The sequence below is a fragment of the Rattus norvegicus genome, chromosome 5 (assembly GCF_021556685.1).
Source record: "Rattus norvegicus strain SHRSP/BbbUtx chromosome 5, alternate assembly SHRSP_T2T, whole genome shotgun sequence".
NCBI lineage: Eukaryota > Metazoa > Chordata > Mammalia > Rodentia > Muridae > Rattus > Rattus norvegicus.
The window spans coordinates 351,226-369,587 of NC_141538.1; the positions used below are offsets into that span (position 1 = coordinate 351,226).

Genomic DNA, 18,362 nt, shown 5'->3' on the forward strand with positions numbered 1-18,362 from the left:
TCAGATAGTTAAAATGCAGTCCCACACTCCAACCCAGTATTTAATATCAAATTATTCTCTATAGTTATTCAAATCAATATTCAAATCAATAATTTCTACAGGTGCATTTAATAGTCTTTGCTCATTAAACTAATCAAAATCTATGTTGTAGTTATTTGAAGAGAAAGAATTTTATGAATCACGTGATATCAACTGAATAAATATGAAAATTATGTATGCAAACTTTACAAAACTTAGTTTCAACACGAAAGTATAAATTTACAATTTAATAAACAAGGAACTAATTGATCAACCAAATGTTAACAACTAAAATTCAGCTATGTATGCAATAGAAAATAATATTTGAGATATAAAATTAAGACTTGTGTTAGTAAAATAATGCATAAGTTATTTTACTTAAAGTCTGACTTAATCATTTGCTGACTTAGTTGTTCCCCATGTACAACCACCTGTACCCCCAGGACTGCAAATTATAAATATGATTCTATAATTTCTAATAAAGAGCAAATAAATTTCAAGCAATCATCACAAAAATGTTTACTAACAGCAATCACATTCAAATCAGACAAACAAAAAATAAATTGAACACCATGTGCTCCAGTTGTATATCCTGTGAACATAACCCCAAGACACCAAATTACTACAGAGGTACTTGTACAGTTTCACCCATTGTTGTTTAGTTTCCAGCAGGGAGGAAATGCAATTCACATGAATCCTCTGACTGCTCTGCTTTTCCTATCAGTTATTTTGCTATGCTGCCACTATGCCATCCTCATCGTGCAATCCTAGATAGCACAGTGATCTATGACTCCAAGATATAATGTTTGACTATGTAATTGCAAATATTGGAAGAGAAATGAAGTCTTAAATACTGCTATATATTTATTTAAATGTCCCTGTTTGTTTTATTCCAGAGACTGTGCTGCAAAAGGTATATACACACTTCTCCCTCATTTCCTCTGCTGAAGGCTATGTGGCTCAGTTTTAATTCTCATGTGATAAAGTATCACATTCTCTATACTATTTCAAGACATGTATCTCTCTTATTCTTTTCTATTTAAACAGTCTAAACTGTCCTTATATCAAACTATGCTGTTTATATAACAGGCAAACCCTGAAATATCAACTGTGCTTCACAAGGTAAGTATGCAAAATACGGTTTTATAGAATTCCTTGAAATGCATCTACTCCTATTTTTATTTTCTGGTCTATTCAGGTGTCTTTTATAACATCCACCTGCTTGTTACCTATGGAAAATTACAAACAAAAGCAAAAAAAGAAAACAATTCAGGTCTGTTATCAAATCTTAAGCAAACATTCATCACTCTAGGACTGGGAAATTGCTCAGAGGGTAGAAACATATGGACCTGGGTGTGAATATTCAGCATGTATACATAATGCCAGGCATAGGGGATAGCTACACATAACTATTACCTCTGAATCCTGAGGACTCACTGACCAGTTCTCCAATCCCACACTGAATTTCTAGTTCAACAAGAGAACTTATGTCAAGAACAGTGAACAGCACTAAAGAAGATGCTTGAAATCCTTCTCAGAACTCCAAAAACAGATGCACAGATGGGTAAAGCCACAGAGTTACAGGCATGCACCACACACTCACATCCACCAACATTCTTACAACACAAAACACCACAGATACATAGAAAATGGTTAAGAGACTGCAGGAGAATTCTTAATTTGCTGTTGTCACCCAGTATATATCTTAGATACTGATAATAACCAAGGAAAGATTAAGCTGGAAGAGAGTTTATCCATAGTTTTAACTTTTGCTATATGTTAATTTAATTAAATGCTTTCGTACTTTTACACAAAATATTATATCCAGATTTATGGGATTCTAGAATCACCCAGGACAAAAACTTTTGAGCATGTCTGAGAGACATCAGACTGGAAGAGTTCTAGTGCAAAGGCCCTCCAGCCAGAAGCTGGAACCAAGATGCCCTTCAACAGAGGAATGGATACAGAAAATGTGGCATATTTACACCATGAAGTACTACTCAACTTTCCAAAACAATGACTTCATGAAATTCCTAGGCAAATGGATAGAACTAGGAAATACCATCCTGAGTGAATTAACACAGTTAGTAGATACTAGTCCAAAGCTTGGAATACCCAAGATACAATTCATAGACCATATGATGTTCAAGAAGGAGGAAGAACAAAATGTGTACACTTCAGTCCTTCCTAGAAGGGGGAACAAAATTCTCAAGAGGGAGGGGAATATTGGGACACAGAGTGGAGCAGAGACTTAAGGAAAGGCCATCTAGATGCTGCCCCATTTGGGGACCTATCACATATGCAGCCACCAAACCTAGTCAGTATTGCTGATGCCAAGAAGTCCTTATTGATGGGAGCTTGATGTGGATGTCTCCTGAGAGACTCTGCCAGAACCTCACTGATATAGACAAGCATGCTTGAAGCTTACCATCGGACTCCATGGGGACTCCAATGAAGGAGTGAAGGAAGACTGAAATGGCTTGCAAACCCATAGGAAGAACAACAATATCAACCAACTAGACTCACCAGTGCTCCCAGGGATTAAACTACTAACCAAATAGTACTCATGCAAAAGCATAATGCTTCAGTTGCATATGGAGCAGAGGATGGCATTGTCTGGCATCAATAGGAGGAGAAGCCCTTGGTCCTGTGAATGTTCCTTTCTCCAGTGCAGGGGAATGGTATGCTATTGAGGTGCGAGTGGGTGGATGGGAGGAAAAGCATCCTCATGGAAGCAGGGAGTGGGTTGTGGGAGAGTGGGTACCTGGGCAAGGGAATAACATTTGCAATGTAAATATATAAAATATCAAGTTAAAAAATGTTACCACTGCTCTTAATAACCCTATATAAGTTTTTAAAATCCACTTGCCAAAATTCTTACTAAGTCTGTTTGTGTTCACACATGGACTATGATGGATTAACACCATATCTGGGAATATCTTCTCAATATTAGACATAACATCTGAATATGTGATTATTTATATCCACTTTTTGTTCAAGAAGAATCCGATGACAAAGAAAATTTCCTCTTTTTCATTAGCATGGAAATTATATTCAAAATAAGCTAATAAAATAAAGGATACCTGAGTGTATACACATTCACATACATATTCATATATATGAATATGTGTGTATATATGTATACATGATGTAGGCCTCCTTCACAGGGCATCTAGGACCTCAGGCCTACACATTCCATCTAGGCCTTCAGGTTTTCCCTAGACCTTTAACAGACAGCAGCTTTGCCCTCTGAGCCATCAGTCTACAGAGGAATTCATAGAGAAATCCTGTCTGAAAAACTAGGGGAGGGAGACAAACAGATTAACAGATTGATTGCTCTCTCTCTCTCTCTCTCTCTCTCTCTCTCTCTCTCTCTCTGTGTGTGTGTGTGTGTGTGTGTGTGTGTGTGTGTGTGTGTTTGTGTGTGTGTGTATTCAACTGAGGAGGCACTGGCAAATAAATGTTTGCCCCACCTCTGTAGGCCAGGCCACCCCAATATTGCCTTTCCTTTTCCTTAGTTTGTTTGGTTTATTCCAAGTTAATTGTATCTGTTTCTTTAATTTCCTCTTCATTTCTTTAGATGAGTCAGGGTTCTTTGCACATAAGCCCTGGAAATCAGTACTTGGATCAGGTCTGCAGCCTGCTCACAGGGTTCTACCCACCTCCACCACTCAAGTTATGCAATAAAAGACATGCAGCACCGCACCTGGCTTCTTTTCACTGTACATTTACTTTAGTTCCAATGTTCATTCAGGTCTGAGAGAGGAGGGAGGGAAGGAGGGAAGAGAGACAGAGAGTGACAGAGAAACAGTGACAGAGAGGGAGAATTGTAGGTTATTGTTCCATCGCTTCAATCACTGTCTGTTGTTAGCCATCTTGGCAACCATGCCCCGAAACCCTACCTTGGGTAAGATCAAGCGTAATGGCAGCAACCATATAATTCCTGCTTAGTCGCACTGAACACCCCAGTCATCACTACCTGTGGAGAATTGTAAGGGGGCTCCTTTGATCTAGAGAGGAGATCAGAGGAATGAAATGAGAAGCACAACAAGCATTATTTGTTTTGAAATGTAAGACGTGGAAAGAACTATGTGTGGATTTACAGACAGAAAGACAGAGACACAGACAGACAGACAGACAGACAGACAGACAGGATGGACAAGACAGAGCAGGACAGGACAGAACAGGACAGGACAGGAGAAAAAAAAACAGGAACACAAACAAAAACTCAAAATGGAAGTTCGGTTCCAAATAGTCTCTGTCTGCACTGTCGCTCTAGTGTTGGTGGTCCAGCTTATAAAAGCTTATACATGGATGGTTTTGGGAAATGCTGCTGGGTGTTCGGTTCAGGTCCAAGAATATTGTGGGTAACTAGACAACAAAGAAAGCAGTTAGACTGACTTCTACAGCGTATGGTTTCTGAGTGTGTTATCACACAGAAGAACCTAACAGAATATGTAATGAATTCCGGCAGTAACAGCAGAAACAAGTAATGAGAAAGTGTCCTTATAATATTAGTAACTGCAACAAAATGGCAGACTAGCTAGGTAACAGTTACCTAGCCATTAACTAATCTGACATAGGCCTTCTTCACATTGCATCCAGATAGGCCTTCCTATCTTCCTCTCCAGTGCTGAGACCAAAGTGAGATCAAAGTCATGCATCACCATGGGTGCCTTCCTTTTCATTTTTTTCTTTCATCCTAGGAAGTGTGTATATGTGTGAGTGTGTGTGTGTGTGTGTGTGTGTGTGTGTGTGTGTGTAGAGAGAGAGAGGGAGAGGGAGAAGGAGAGGGAGAGGGGCAGAGGGAGAGAGAAAGAGAGTGCTCTAGAGAGAGAGAGAGCACTCTAGAGAGAGAGAGAAAGACAGAGAGAGAGGCAGTGAGAGTTTAAAATCAGCACAAGACTTTTTTTCTTCATATCCCTATCCCAATCTCCCCAAACCAGTAGTAAAGCCACCAGCACCAGAGACAGAGGAAGATGAAATCTCTAGTCTGAAAAACTAGAGGAGGGAGATAAACAGATCTCTCTCTCTCTCTCTCTCTCTCTCTCTCTCTCTCTCTCTCTCCTCTCTCTTCTCTCTCTTCCTCATAATTTGTTAAAGTGTTCCCTTTGTGCTGTGTGGATTCTATTTATTAAGCAAGTTTCACATCGTACTAGCTCCAAAGAAGAGTCAACAATCTCTTGGCGTGCAGGCAGTTGTTGCCTTCTTTAAATATTTTTTTGGTGTGTTTGTTTGTCTGTTTGTTTCAAAACCCAGGGCCAGCCTTTGTTCAACAGATCCAAACCCAGTTCTCCAAGGGAAAAATGGAGTCAAGTCCGAAGTCACGGGCATTTAAGTCATCTGCCATTGACAGTCATAGGAGATGGGAATATTGTGCTTTATCCAGTGGCATCTTCATGAGTTGTTCTGCTTGGACTCACATTAACTTGGACAATGTGTTACAATCTTCTGGATCCTTCTAATTCTCCAGCTTTTTCTGTTTTCCCCAGTGAATAGTTTGTTCTCTCAGAACCTGAATCTGTAAAATCATGTCCAGAAAACTTCCGTAAACACATGCCACACAGCACAACTTCTCTTTCTTGCTCTACTTCTCTCTGTCTTTCTTTTGTCTATTTTTGTCTCTCTTTCTCTACTCTTGTGTATTCTCTTATTCATAAGCTGTTCTCATGTGAATTGGGCATATTTTATCTGGGATACATTCTGTCACATTTTTCTCTGAATTACTACTTTATCTGGCCCTCAATTATATGACACTTTCAAACATGGCTACTTCCTTATATAAACTAACCTTACAATGTCCAATCATGTTGCTAATATTTGTCTACCTAGTTCTTACCTGGACCTATTCGTCGTAAAGAATTAACCTTTCAGGATGCCTATATTTATGGCAGAATCTTTCTGACCTTTCATATATGATGTCCTGTGTCTCAAAGTTGAGGGTATTAGAATAAAATTATTCTACACATTTTCTAGAAGGTTGAAAGATTCAACTTAAGTCTTATTTTATGATCCCATTAGCAGCCATCAGTCCAAAACACAAAATCACTAAAACAAATCCTAGTTGCATCAGATAGGGTGGGAAGATATCCCAGTGACTTATCAGGCAGGAAATGTTAGACAGACATGGGAAGAAGATTGTTTATCGGTCTATATTTATGGCTTGCTCAGCCTGTGTTTTTATAAAAGCTAGAACAATAAACCCAGGAGTGGGACAACCTATAGTGAGCTGGGCCCTCCAACAAAATTATTGATCAAGAAAGTGCCCACAGGCTTTTTTCATTGGACAATCTTATGAAGAGTTTTTTCTCATTTAAGATTTCTTCTTCCAAGTTATCTCTAGTTTTATATCACGTTGATAAAAAACCTTCTTATATAGTTTGTAGGTGAGAGTTTGTGGGTGTATATCTCTAAGCTTATGTATTGAAGTGATATCATTAAAAATTTTACAAAAGAATGGCTAATAATAACCTGTGTGTGTGTTTCTTTAATCCCGCAGGGTTTCACCCGATTATCGGTACCGTGTCGGTGCTGGCATTGGGCACCGACAGTGTATGTCAGTGAAATTATGTGTGTATATGTGTTTCTGCATGCCCACAGATATTATATGTATCATAATAAGGTATTAAAGAGGACAATGTCTTAATCTAAAGAAATGTTTTAGATTGTAGCACACACCAGCATGAAAACATTCCTTTTTTGGCATGGGGTAGCAATTCGGCATGCAACAATAAATTATGAACATACTAGGAAGAGTGAAATAGCTCAATAGGTAAAGATATTTGTTGCCAGGGCAGTTAACCTTGGTTTGGTCCTTGGGACATACACAATGGAAGGAGGAAATGAATGCCATAAATTGGACTCCGTCATCCACATGTATGCAATCACATGCAGAAACAAGCAAATACTCAACTAAAAGAATCACAAAATTAGAATTCTATAAATATAGGACTTAAAATATATGCATAAATTAAAGTAAGGAAATAGGTTGACATGAGATATGGTAAGAATTCTGTAAAGCTGATACATACTCAGACTTAGAGAAAGTATCCCTATACATATGTGTGTTCCGTTTCACCCCTTTCTGAAGCAAGAAAAAAATTACATACATGGAATTTCTGCATAGTATTACACAGCAACAGAACATAAGATTGAGAATTAAAAGAAGAATACATATATAGTTCATATGAAGGCAACTTGGTCTTGCAGAGATAAGCTAAACAACTCCTGGATACTATAAGTTCAGACTCATGAACATGTATTACTCAGATTGATGAATCAAAATCTTAAATATGGGGCATGTAGATTCCAGAGACTTTTCCACAGTGGTATTGTATAACCAGGGTGACCAGACAATAGCACTTGTATTTGTATCAATTAGATTTATAGGGACCTTTCCTTGCATGGTGGAGGAATAGGCATCTACACTGAAATTTACTATATGTAACTAGAGAAATAAAACAAAATGTTCTCCTTTATAATCAAAACAGGAATACGACTAGGAGATTCCAGGTGTCTTAGTCACATCGTGAAATAGAATCAAGTGACCTTGTTCCAATATGATATTCTTCATTCTTTCTGAGATATGAGGTAGAGGATGAAAGAAAACACCCCAACAACCTGGGTTTATGGTAATATATTAGTTAAAAATGTCAAGTGTATGAGTCCAAGGGGATCTGACAACCATCAGGAGTCCTGGAATACTTCCACTGGACTCTCCACAGTGGTTGCCTGTGTAGGATTTAGTTGCTGAATCAGCACTCATTTTTCAAATGTAGAAGACATCAAAATATAGACAAGAGGGATCATCCTCATATTCAATTACAAAGCACCCCCACAAGTTTCCTATTGTCTTACATGGAAAGGATAAATTTAAAAGAGTAAAACAGTATTTTTATACTCAAGGAAAAAGCTTGTGTCAAAGAAACAAAACAACAATTAAAGGCAAAAGCCTATGTTTTTCAATAGAGTGACTATAAGGAATGGAAGTACACTTTAAGGAGAAATTGTTGTTATCTTCTTCAAATTTATGGAGCATGGATGTTATAAAATGAATGATAAGATAGAATAACAATGTAGGGTGAGAAGCTAATTGATAGAGGAGCAGAAATTAAACTCAAAGCAGCTCAGAGCATCAAAGAAGCCTCTGGTAAAACCAAATGTGCAGCAACACAATTGTAAGCAATACCCATTATGGAAAAGTAAAGACAATTCAAAAGGTATATTAATGTATATGATGGACACTTGTATCAACTTGGATTTAGATGCCTCTAAATCTGGAGGGGTTTGTCTCCTATTGAGAAGGGAAAATGTTCCCCTTCAGAAATTTGAAGTAGATTGAATAATTTTACCCTCTTTGTCCTAGTAAAAAAAAAATAAGGCCAGAAAATAATTTACATTGTAAACGTGTATATGTAGGGGATGTGTCTTTATTAAATTATGTGTGAGTATTTGCATGTGTAGGGTTGCCTGTGGAGGCTAGAAAAGGAAGAGTATTGGGTCCCTGAAACTGAAATTACCAGTGATTATGAGTCATCTTGTTCTTTGAATCTAACATGGGTCTTCTTCAAAAGTAGGACATGTTCTTAACTTCTCCGTCATCTCTCCAGTCTCCTGTAAAATTGTTAAAAAAATGATTTCTGTTGCCTAAAGACAAGGAGGCTGAATGAATATAATGATTCTGAGGTTGTTTTTAAAGATGAAATTCATTATGATAGACAATGGGCATAATATATCTAAAACTAAAAAAAGATAAAGTACAAACAACAGTGTGCTGTATGAGAGATGTTGCAGGGTAAAAAATGACATGAAACTTTCTAAAGAGGCTTGAGTCTGCTTATAAGGTCGCAGTATTTTGTGTGTACATGTTTGTGTGGGGGTACATATGTCTGCAGGTGCATGTCCACAGGTGGGAATAAGGAGGTCAAAGGTCAATACTGGGTATCATTCTCAGTCACTCTCTACTTTATTGATTTTGTGACATGGTCTCAAGCTGACCATGGAATTACCAATATAGCTAGACTGGGGCTCTGTCAAGCCACAGGGTTTCTTTCTTCTCCATTTCACAGGCACCAGGATGATTGGCTTGGAACACAGTCCCATGACTTTTTACATGTTCTCTGGAGACTGCACTCAAATCCTCATGCATGTATCAGAAATAATTTAGCAGAGGTGCTACCTCTTTCTGGCAGTGGCCATGTAGCTGCTGCAAAGAATAGCATATGAGTGCTTCAGTGACAGGATTCTACTGTGGCAATTCCATTTAAACCACTTCTCAGTTGACAAGGTTAATTTGGTGGCCTTTATATTTAGTACCAAGTTTGCATGCCCTACAAGCTCTCCATCCCTTCATTGTACTGCATATAGTCATTATCAAAATTGTATCACTTCATCAGTCATGGACAAGGCCATCTGGAGTCACACTGACTTACACTGTGGATGATTCTACATTTTTCTCAAAACTCTTTCAAGGGATAAAATGTTCTTCACCTCTTTTGGTATCTATCAATCCTCCAGATGTTACCATAAATCCTGGGAATTTGAGACTTATACTCATATCTTTAGAGAAGTACCCAGTCGCACTGAGCAAGTCTGTGTCAGTTGTGGAGAGAGGTAGGTCCTGCTTACATAACTGTTTTTAAGAAGCTATATCTGATCAGTAGAGACATGGAAAATGCAGAGATTATGTGGGATTGATAGAGACTTGAAAATGGCTCTTAGAATGATTACATCTTACAAAGATCTATATATTAGAAAGATGTCTAGAAGATCTGCTTTGTAAAATCAACTTGTCTGTCTGCAATTAAAAGGGAATTATGATAGGAGATAATAACTAGTACAGTTTACCAACAAATGTTTAATTCGGCCTCTCACCATGCATAACTATGTAACTATGTTTGGTACCAGACCCGTATGTCTTCCTGTTTACAGGACAAGCCTGGCCAGACATCTCTTTTGTCTTGCTGAAATTGTGCTTTTTAATGCAAAATAAGTTTAGGTGGTGACTGATCCAAGGAATGGGAGAAGGAGGAAGGGGAACTATTGGGGGATTTGTGTAAAGATAGAGCTTTTGAAATGTGGATATTATGATTTCTTTTAATAATGTAAGCAATGATATCACTGCTTGGGTAAGCACAATTGTCATTGTATAAATATAGAAGGCTCAAGTTATTTGTGGCCACTTGCCTGAAAATCAAAAGGTGGTCAGTGTCTTCACCTTTGTTAACTCCCCTTCTCCATCTCAGGACCTAAACATTATAGCTAGAACTGGCATTGGCATCTTCTTGGTTCCTAAATTTTAATTTTTAAAAATTTTTATTAGATATATTTCTTTACTTACATTTCAAACATTATTCCCCTTCCCAGTTTCCTGTATATGAGCCCCATTCCCTCCCATCCCCCTCCCCTATACAGGTATTCCCCCTGTACGTCCACTTTATCCCCCCCCCCCATATTCCCCTGCACTAGCGTTCCAACCTTGGCAAGACCAGGGGCTTCCCCTTCCCCTGGTGCCCCAACAAGTCTATTCTCTGCTATATATGCGGTTGGAGCCCTGGATTATTCCATGTATACTCTTTCGGAACTGGTTTAGGTCCTGGAAGCTCTGTTTGGTTGGCATTGTTGTTTTGATGGGGTTGCATCCTCCTTCAACTGTTTCAATATTTCGTCTAATTCCCTCCAAGGGTGTTGTTCTCAGATCAGTGGTTTGCTGATAGCATTGACTTCTGTATTGGACACGCTCTGGATGTGTCTCTCAGGAGAGATCTATATACGGTTCCTTTCAAGATGCATTTTATAACTTCATCGATCTAATTTAGTATACATATATACACATACATATACATATATGTATACATATATATACACATATATACACATATATACATACACACACATACACACACACATATATTCATACACACACACACATATATTCACACACACACACAAATGAGTATTTACAAACAGATAAGTAAGGTAGAGTACACTATTCTTTGTATTATTTTATACTATCATATATATTTATAACTATGCTCACATAAAGAAAAACTATTGTAAGTAACTAAACATCATTTAAAAAATGGTAAGAAGTAATACGTATCTATATAAGCAATGGAAATGGAGAAAAGTACACAATTACAGTGTGAAATTATCTCTTTAAATTGTTTTTAATGAGTTTTTAAATAACCATACCACTAACTTTCAATTTAATTCCCCAGGAATTAAATTCCTAAAGCATATTGTAGCATAACTGACCTGGATAAACCCTACCTCATAGTAACTAGTACTTTTTTAAATAGGCAAAGACATATTTGTATCCATGAAAATACATTGTTTCAGGTAGCACAATTTAAATTTTCAATCTCCTCCTTCCTCTCCAGTCTGTCAACAGCCTTATTTTCAAATGTTTTCCTATTTCCCATCCTTTCCTTTTCACTTCCTCAGTCAGGTTCTTCCAATGAAACTTAGTTCTTATACACAGTATTCCTGCTTGGCATAATCTTCTGTGAATAGGGTTAGAGATATACTCCTTTCCATGGTCCTTCCTCTTATGTTCATTAATGGACCTGGTGAAATTCAACAAAAACACACTAAGAAGTGAAATAAATGGTATAGTGACTTGTTTTCATATAAATCAAGAATGTAATTACAAAATATTAATTTTAAATTAATAGGCTAAATAGCAGTTTTGTGCTACAGCAAATACAAGCAGTTTTTCAAAAAACAAAACAAAACAAACAAACAAAAAGCAAAAACAGAGTATGTTGCAAAACAAAGCAGGTGAGCCCTAAACTATGACATTTAGGAAGCAGATTTTGTTCTGAAAATATTTCCGCCTATATTAATGGAACCAAGATCATACATGGTTCAGAAGCAAGAAGTATACCTTTTGAGTGTGCACAGTATTGTAATCTGTATTGACAATAAGTCAATATTACTTCCTAAATCCTATTTGAGCCGATTCAAAGGTAGGGGAAGAAAAGTATGAAAATGGCGGCCACCACATTCTCAAAGCAGAAAAGGTAAGATATTCCAAAAACAGGTAGAAAACATTTACTGGGAGTCTAATCCTGATGCTGAAACCAAAGAACCGGAAAAGAAAGTCATACACCAACATCTCTGATGACCATAGGTGCACAAGGCATTAATAAAATACGTGTAAACCAAATGCAGTAACACAAACAGATTTCTCATTAGGTTTAAGGCAATTTCATCCCAGAGATGGAGGAAAGCGTCAATGCATGAGAATTAACATAATCTACCACATAAGTAAGTACCACCATGTTGCATACATAAAAGACCTTTAATAAAATACAGCCTCCATTTGTGAGGAAAGTCTTGCAGAGAATAGGGACACAAGGGATTTTCCTCAACTTGATAAAGGCAATATACAGCAAAAGTCATCCAAAAGAGAGAATAATTCAAAGTACTTGTGTTGGAATCAGGACCAAGACAAGGATGTTCACTCTTCTCCCTTCTCAACATACTTCTTACAGTGTTAGGTCAAGCAATTAAACAAGTCAAGGTAATGAAGCAAACACAAATGAGAAGGGAAGAAATCAATATATGTTTATTTTCAGGTTTTAAGATTCTATACATAAAAACTAAATCATAAAAAAAAACTCCTAGGGCTGATAAATATTGATAAAAGTTGAAAAACACAGAGTTAAAGCACAGGAATCAGTATCCTTTTTAATATACAAAAGACAAACACAGAAAGCAAGGGGACAATACTATTCTCAAGAAACTAAAACAAAAGAAAACAACAACAAATTACTTGAAATAAATATGACAAAGGAATGTGTGCCATGAAAACTGTAAAACACTAAAGTAATTCACTGAATATATTCCTGCTTAAGAAACAGCTACAGGTGTTTCTTGCCCTCTTGCTAAGAGCAGAAGAATAAATAATACTCTGTTAGTACTCAGTGGCTTCTGGGATTTTCTTAACATTCACATCACCACAGAGATCTACAAACAAATAAGAAACCTCTTAAGTTATTGAGAAGCAAATCCCAAGCTTCGTGCATTTTTCATGTAAATAAAATAAACTATTTATCAAGTTTAAAATGGAGATAGGATGTAGTATGCACCCTCCCCCACACGCCCCCCTCACCCACCCCGATTACCACAGTCTTGTGTATGTTACTCAGTGTGACAGCTCCAAAGACTATGTGTCCTGAGAGCTATGTGTCCTGAGGACTTGATGCTGTTATGGAGTTCTGCTCTGTTCACTGCCAGCATGTTCCTCATAATCTAAGAATTATGGAAAAACTCTAAGGGGCCTCAAATCACTCACTGGCCAACATATCTGGCATTAACAATTGATTTCTTATACACATTTTTGCCCTCAGCTTCCTGATGAGATTTATTAAGAATTGCTCTTGAGTAGATACTCATTCTGAGGATTTAAAGTAGATATGACTGATATTTATATAAGTGGTTAGATCTGTGAGTCTTTTAAGAATACTTTTTAAAGATAAATAATGAAAAAATTACTCCTGTCTTTGTCTAGAAGAAAACTAAAACAATTACATTGCGACTTAATGATGCTTCAAAGATTTGGCTGGGATATATAAGTGATGGAACAAAGAATAAAGCACGAGGGTTAGGGCATCCATCAACTATGTGTATCTGTTAAGGCTTGTGTATTATGGGCTGGAACACTGTTACTTCTACCATCAACTCTGTGTGTGTTTGTGTGTGTGTGTGTGTGTGTGTGTGTGTGTGTGTGTGAGAATTTTCTCTCTTCCCTGGTCTTTCTCACTGACCCCAAGGAGTTAAGAGTTCATAGGTTTTTCGCTGATCAGAGAGAGTGCCAACTCCCCAGTAACTTAAGCTTTGCTCCCTCAGAAAACTGTCTGTTGAGTAACATCTCTAGTCGCTGGCTGCCTGTGGCAGCATCCCCATAGGAGTCTGGATCCACCCCCATCAATAGCTTTAAGCACTGACTCCCAACGGCTGCCTGCCTCATTTTACCCACCACACATATGCCAACATTGGTCATCAGCAATAGTAGAAAATCGTTTACTTTTAATTTAAAAGGAAATCGAGTTTCAGCTTAATTTTCTGTGTGTTTTCTTGAATATATGTGACTGTGTCCGTGAAGAGACAGACTGCCCAGAAGGGCAGTTATGAACAGTTTTGAGGCGAGTTTTTCTTATTTGTAAAGACTGACAAATAAGGCCTCGCCAATGCCATTCAAATAAAAAAAGAAAAAGAAAAAGAAAAAACAAAATATAGCTTTCAATTTCTTATCATTTTATACTTCAAGGAAGCTAAACATGACAATGCCTATTACTATTATTATTATCATTATTATTATTATTATTACTTTGGTTTTCACTGGAGGATCACTAGGGACTATTATGTTATTTAAAATTCTTTACATGGTAGTATAGATGAAGGACTCAGACTAAAATATTTCCTTTGTAATATATATTTCATAAGTGGAAATTGTAGAACTGACTTGCTAGGCTTAATCTTTCTAAAAATATAAAAAAAATCAACTATCCATTAAGAAATAGAACTCACTTAGCTTCTCCATACCTACCTTCATAGCCACAAGAAGCAATTTCATCTCTTGAAAAAAACAGAATCAATTCAATTTCTTTGCGTAGAATCGGGATTCTTAATCACTGATGAATCTGACATTAGGTCTGCATTAAAATAAGATTTAATCATTATGTTAAAATATATTTTCCTTAAGTTTTATTAAGGAAATATGGTTTCTATTATTTTCAGGTGCAAATATTTAGGTTCCAAACACTGCACGAATGGCCATATTTAGTACAAAAACTAGTAAAATTGATTTTTTATTTTTCAGCAGTGTTCAGACAAAAATGCGTCTCTATAAACTCACGGTATCATGTTTTAATAAATGTAAACCATTCTGTTACCTTGTCAGACAGTCCCTGGGGTAGGCAAGGGTGGAAGTGGTAAGGAGGATGAAGACCATCTCCTTGCATAGGAGAAATATGCAGCTCACTATAACAGGAAAAACAGAAAAGAAGTTTCTTGGAATGGTTATTTTTTCTTTCCTAAAAGAACTTTCTATAGAACTTACAACTAATACGTTAAAGAAATTTCAAGTTTCTGCCAGCCATTTGAATAAACAAAAACTTACGAATCATTTTTAGGAAGTTTGGTTTCCTGTTTTCCATATCCAGAAACTAAGTCAGTGTAGCTTGATAATCTCATCTATACACTACATCCATACCCACATGCGTACACACACACACACACACACACACACACACACACACACACACACACACACAAATATATGCACATTATATAAACATTTTTATATACTACAATGACACTTTATCTTAAACATTAAAGTTTTTCTTTTACGCACAGGTAAAAACAGTGTAACACCATTATTTTCTACTTGTCATGAAACAAGTGCACCTTCAACTAAAAAACCTGAGCTCAATTTTTGTCAGAAGTAACTGCTTTACAGAACATAATTCCAGTTTCGATAGAAAAACAGCTTACCAGCATTTGTAATATCCAAACCAAATTTGCAATCTCACCCAGATGTATAAATGTGCCCCGCACCTGAACCATAAAGAAGTCCATTAATAATGGATGAGTATATTAAAGAAATTGTTCATTGCTGTCGATAATACTATTAGGTTAAGCATGATGTGTGCTTTTATAGAACTTTTTCTGCTACAAACAACACTGTTAGTAAAGCAAGACCCAAATCTATCACTTTAGCTAATTCCAAACAAAGCTATTCTGTGTACACTGCAGTAGCACAGAGTTTAAAAAACTACTCACTGCCTCTTTTTCACACATATTGAAACACCTCAATGCTCTATGAAAAACAGCAAAGTTATTGCACCACCAGAAATACACAGTACAATATCTAACTTCATTTCAGTAGAGCATGAGACTTAATCTCAGGGTCAAAGGCACCAATTATAAAAGGAATTAAACACTCTAACTAGTCCAAATAAAAGACACACAATCCAGGTACTTTATTTACAAGTCATAAGCCTAATTGGGCAGGTTTACAACTATACTAACCTATTTCCATGCCATAATGTCCCTTGTTACTTGCTGTTTTTCCAGGCCACATGCTCAGGGTCCATCTCCTCACATGGTGGCTTCCTCCTCCCTTGGTCGCCTCTCTTGTTCCCCCTTCTCCTCTCTCTTGAGACCCTCCACTCCATCCTCAATCCCACCTTTCTTCTTCTATTGCCTAATCACAGACTCTATCCACTTTTGATGAGTAAAACTAAGAAGCAAAGTTTACAAAGCATCACTTGGGGTACTTGAGGATCTGCTCCTCAGGGCTTCCAGATCTTGGGAGCCAGTATGTAGGGAGCATTTAAATACAAGCAGCACCACGCCAACCCCACCAATAACTTTTCCTTATCTGACCAATAACCATCAACATCTTTACGTAATACACAGCCCATACAGATATTTTCAGATCCTAGCACCCATAGCTATGGCTTCTGGTAAAATGTAAGGATGTGTCACATTCTTACAAACTCAAGACAAACTGAGCAGATTATCCAGTGTTTTCACAACAGTCCACTATTTAATCTGCAAGAATTTAAGGGTCATCAATAACAAACCAACAGAAAATGCCACTAAGCAAAGACAACAGCCATGATATATTATATTCCAAAGTTACAACCATGAATTAAGCTTTTAAAAGGAAGTTATTACATAACCGTTATATTTTAAAGACTTTTAAAATAAGACTCTCACTTGGAAATAATGCAAAGTTCATCTTTGACTACTGAGTGTGGGCCATGCACTCCCACTGCCCTGGCCTGAGAGGCAACACCAGAGTGTTCCTCTTCACTGGGCTAGCTGACCTGCTCCACAGTGCAGCAGAGTGCATGGGTCTCTCCACAAGCAGAGTGAGCTACTCTATGTGAGATTCGTGGAAATACAAGGATACACAGTCCTCTCTGGAGGGCCAACTAGACAAGCACATGGAGAAAGGATGTGGAGGAATAGTTGGAGAAATCAGAGACCAGGACACAAAATTTTGAAAGAGTAATCACTGAGACTCAGTCTGTGACTAATAGAATTTAAATTGTTGCTCCTGCAGAATGAAAAGTAAAGTTGCTAACAGGGAAGAAAACATCTGCATCCTGAGAATCCAGGAAGGGTTTGTAAAAGGCCCCAAACATGTGCAGAGATTAAATAGCTCTAAACGGAATCATCAAAGAGATGATTCAGGAAACAGCACACAAAGGAAGTCACAGATGGATCAAATGCTCTGGTTACATTGACCTAATTTCTAAATATAAGGAACAAGAAATCAGTTTCCAAAAAACACGAAAGATGCTTCATCTAACAATCAATACAAGTCAATATTAGACCTAATTTTTATAGAGCTAATGTGTAGAAGTCAAAGATACTAACTTCTAAAATGACTCTTAGTACATTTAATTTTTGTGCAATGTCTAATAATGACTCAGAGAATGTGATATTGGAAAAAAGTAGAAGAAAGGCATTGGAAAAGGAGTTTTAGGCACAGGTTTGGTTGTAAATTTAGTAAAAGACAATCTAGTCCTTCTATATCTAGCAAATACTTTTACAGGCTCCAAATGGGTCAAAGACCTAAGGTACAAAAATGAATGTCATAAAGTTAAAAGAAGAATATAGTATCAAGGTATTATGACCACTTTTTTAAAGGAAAGGAATATATCATTTTGTGGAACTTAAACATTTCCTCTAATATTTGACTTCTGGTGGCCCATCCAAAAGAAATGAAAAAGATATGAACTATAAAAGGATGTTAAATATTTTAAAAATCCAGTGGCTAATAAGATGAAGCTAATTAAGTAAGCAAAGAAAATATTCTGCTGCAAAACCATGCTTGGCCAGTCAGTGATGGAAAGCAAGAAAAAAGTAGATTAGTTTCCTGCAATTTTCAAAGAACAAGCACCTACCCAGGTCAAAATCTAGATGGAGACTACTAAAACAAGCAGCTGACTTGGCGTCTACCCACCAGACTGAGCAACAAAGGAACTTAGAAACACCACCAAACATGCACAACAGTTTTTTTTTCCCTCATTTTGACAGATGTTCACTAAGTATTTTATTAGTGTTCAGCATGGGACACGTACTGTGTACTTCCTTCAGTTACACATCCCTTGTTTCTAGAACTTAAATTTTTATCTATTTAATAATACAAAGAAGGAAATTCAGAAAGAAAAAGCAACATGGTACACAAGTATGCTGAAGAAACTGACCACAAGCAATCAAACAAAGACTCAAATAGCTCAGGAAGTTATCCCAAGATCTACTGACACAAATCACTAATCTCAAAATTTTCTGAAAACATTTAACAGCTAATAAGAGCCCTA

At 37.0% G+C, this 18,362-nt stretch overlaps 1 protein-coding gene and 1 pseudogene across 4 annotated transcripts in view; one reads left to right on the forward strand and one right to left on the reverse strand.

The window, feature by feature from the left end:
* Window positions 1–18,362, forward strand: part of LOC148005534 (polyubiquitin-C-like) — a 1,830,776-nt pseudogene that overhangs the window by 203,911 nt on the left and 1,608,503 nt on the right.
* LOC148005538 (uncharacterized) overlaps window positions 11,023–18,362 on the reverse strand; it is a 49,242-nt gene continuing 41,902 nt past the window's right edge. For 2 of the 4 annotated variants that reach the window (XR_015620579.1, XR_015620580.1), the window contains 3 exons: window positions 14,919–15,006; window positions 14,573–14,678; window positions 12,566–12,990 (listed from right to left, as the gene is read on the reverse strand). The gene's annotated coding sequence lies outside the window, so the exon portion shown is untranslated. Of the gene's footprint in view, window positions 11,586–12,565; window positions 12,991–14,572; window positions 14,679–14,918; window positions 15,007–15,519; window positions 15,583–18,362 lie in introns of those variants that run through there. The other 2 variants (XR_015620582.1, XR_015620581.1) reach the window with 2 other exon arrangements.